Raw genomic sequence first — 3,672 nt, 5'->3', positions numbered from 1 at the left:
TTTTATTCCTTTTGCTTATATTGTAAAATTGATGCTTTTAATAGTTCTTTGATATGTAAAATGGTAAGTACTGGGAGACTTTTAAAGCCCTTTGGGATATAACAATTTATTTTTACATGGAAAAGGATGAAATCAAATAATAACAGAAAATAGTTTACATTAACATTCTGAACTCAGTGGTTATAAAAGTAACACCAAGTTTGAAAATTGATTATTTTATTATAAATACCTACATAGTACATGAGAGCTCAGTTAATTAAAGGATGTATGAAGTCATCTCTTCAAAAGAAAATAATGTGCTATAATAGATGAAATAAAGAGGAGGCAGAATTATCATCCCTCTTTATACACATGATTCAATGTACGAACTTGGAGAAGTCAATTAACCCTGATTCAGGAACTCAGATTTATTTTGAGAAAAAGAGATGGAGAGTGAAATTCATACAAATTAAACCATAATATATTGAGAACAACAGCCTGGTACTGATATGTCAATAGCCATATAGACCAGTGGAATAGAATTGAGAGTGCAGAAATAAATCCACATGTCTATGGTCAACTGATTTTTCACAAGGGTGCTAAGTCTATTTGATGAAGAAAGAAGAATCTACTCCACAAATGGTGTCAGGATAATTGGATTTCCACATGTAGAAAAATGAGCCTGACTCATGCTTCCCACCCTACAGAGAAAGAAATTAAAAATGGATTATTATACGATTAGGTATGTCTATGAAATGGGGAGGGTATCCAAGAACATATATAGGGTTGGCAGACAATGGTCCTATAAGTTTATGTGAATGATCAGAATTCCCAGGTTTATAGTAGAGCTGACAAGGGGCAAGGTTGTGGTCACTGCTTGGTCACAGCCAGCTACCCAGAGGGACCGAGTAGTTGAACCTGTGGGTTTGGGACCATAGTCACAGGGGACATCAAGCTCAATTGGCATAACATACTGTACAAAACATTGTTCCACCTCCTACTTTGGCGAGTAGCGACTGGGATCTTAAAAGCTAGCAAGGCCATCTAGATGCAATGATGGGTCTCTCCTCGTCCAGAGCAAAGAAGAATGAAGAAAACCAAAATTCATGGAAACAATTAGTCCTAGCAACTTGTACACCATCTGATCTACAGCCTATACAAACCACTATAAGACCAGAAGAACTAGATGATGCCCGGCTACCACCGTTATCCACTTGGAAAGGCATCTATGTAGGAGATCCTTGATAGAGAGGGAGAACAATGTGGAACAAAACTCAAAATCATTTGGGGAAAAAAAAAAAAGTTGGGGACCAGGTGTGCTGGTCCAATAGACCCTGGTGGAACCACTGAGACTATGGTCCCTAGCTGCCCTTCAGGTCTGGAATTGAACCCATACCTGTGGTTTCGAGCCAAACAAAATACAGGCATATGAGTTGAACATTTACCTCAAGTAGGTACACTCCTTGGAGAGAACAATAATGGGAGAAAGAAGGGCTGCTTATGCACAGGGAGACAGCTCAGGGGGCAGGAGTGTATGGAGGGATGAACACTGGGAAGAGATGGCCATGGGGAGGAGGTGGGAGGGGAGCTGTTGCATTGTGGTAAACTGTGGTCAATGACATGAGACACAGTATGTGTGAACTGCTGTATGGAAAGTGAATTTGCTCTGTAAATCTTCACCCAAATCACAATAAAAAAAATTTGTTATGAATAACTTACAAATAAAGTTTGTAAATGTAGTTTTAAGTTAAAAAATGGATTATGGATCCAAATGTGCAACAAAAAACCATAAAATTCCTAGAAGAAAAACAGGGATAATGCTTTTAACAATGGATTATATAATATAATAACAAAAGAACAAGTAGCAAAAGCCAAAATAAATAAATGGACCTCACAAAATTTAAAAACTTTTGTTCATAAAAGACTTTACCTAGATATAGTGGGAGAGAAATGTGGAACAAAAGTCAGAACATGAAAAGACCAGGCTTACTGGTCTGATAGGGACTGGTGAAACCGCAGAGACTATGGCCTTTACTCACCCCTCATGCCTGGAATTGGACTCTTCTGGCTTCCAGCCAAATAATAGACAGGTGTATAAGGTGAATATTTGCATCAGGTAAGTACTCTCCTTAGAATAATTAATTATGGGAGATCAGAAGGGCAGTATTTACACAATGAGGAAATTGGAAGAGAACTGTTACATTATGGGGATTTCAATCCAGGTCATGATACAAAATGTGTATGAGCTACTATATAAGATATGAATTTGCTCTGTAAATTTTCACCAAACATCAGTAACAAAAAGACTTTACTAAAAAAGCAAAAAGACCAGTTAGTGACTGAGAGAACATTTTGGTATCCATATATTCAGTAAGAATATAAAAACCAAAATTTTTTAAAATTTTGGCAACTAAACAAAAAGATAAATAGCCCAATCATAAAATAGGCAAAGGACTTGACTAAACATTGCACAAAAGAAGATATTCAAATGGCCACCAGACACATGAAAACATGCTCAGCCATAACAGAAATGCAAATCAAAATCATAATGGAATACCAAGGTAACACACACCCCACACCACACACTGCACTCACACAAAGATATGGTGGAAATTGGACTCCACATCTCCATTGCTAGTGGGAATGTAAATGGTAGAGTTTTTGTAGAAAACAGTGTGGCAGTTCCTCAAAAACTAAAATTAGAACTACATTTGATCAAGCAATTTCACCTTTGATATATGCCCAAAAGACATGAAAATATGACTCAAAATGAGATCCAATATTCATTGCAGCACTATTTACAATAGTCAAAAAGTAGAAACAACATTAATGTGTACCAACAGATGAATGGATAAACAAAATGTGGTACATGTATACAGAATACTACTCAGCCACTAGGAGAAATACTGTTTCATGGATAGAGCTTGAAGACATTATGCTAAGAGAAATAAACTAATCACAAAAGGACAAATACTATATGACCTCACATATATAAAAAGACAAGAAACGTCAAATAGACAGAAACCAAAGTTTATTAGTGGTTCTCCAGGGTTGAAGGGAAGGGGGAAAAAGGGTGTTTGAGGGAGATAGAAAAATCATATTGCTTAAGAATAAGGTTGCACAGCTGATTATTGTAATTGTTGTCAATAAGTTTTATACCTATAAAAAGTTGAATTGATAAGAGTTATGTAATAGATATATTTACAACATCAACTAAAAAAAAAAAAAAGAGTAGCTGCTGAGGCTGTTTATATACAGTAAAACACCTCATGAGATTTGATTCCATGGCTTGGAGGTTTAGGAGTATAGCTTCATGGGACATCCCAGTTAATTGGCCTAATAACATGTTTAGTGCTTCTGTTCTCTCTCCCCATCCATTGCATAGTGCCTAGGATCTTAGAAGCTTGCAAGTAGCCATCCATGACACAAAAACTGGTCTCTCTTCACCTGGAGCAACAGAGGAAAAGAGATTCAGGAACAAGAGAATGATTTGGAGTGTACGGTTGATTTCCCCCATGAATAACTGGCTCCTTTGACATGAGATCGGAAAAGCTGGATGTTGCCTAGCTACCATTGCTGAACATTTTGATCAAAGATTCCATCGAAGAATGCAGATCAAAAAGAGGAAAATGCAGAACAGAATTTCAAATTCTCATAGACTCCAGACTTTCTGGAGCCATGGAGGCTGGTTGA

Source organism: Orycteropus afer, unplaced genomic scaffold, assembly GCF_000298275.1.
Source record: "Orycteropus afer afer isolate SDZICR_OR568_19922 unplaced genomic scaffold, OryAfe1.0 scaffold00465, whole genome shotgun sequence".
In the NCBI taxonomy this organism is placed as follows: domain Eukaryota; kingdom Metazoa; phylum Chordata; class Mammalia; order Tubulidentata; family Orycteropodidae; genus Orycteropus; species Orycteropus afer.
The sequence above is the reverse complement of the archived record's forward strand: the minus strand, read 5'-3'. Positions refer to the sequence as shown.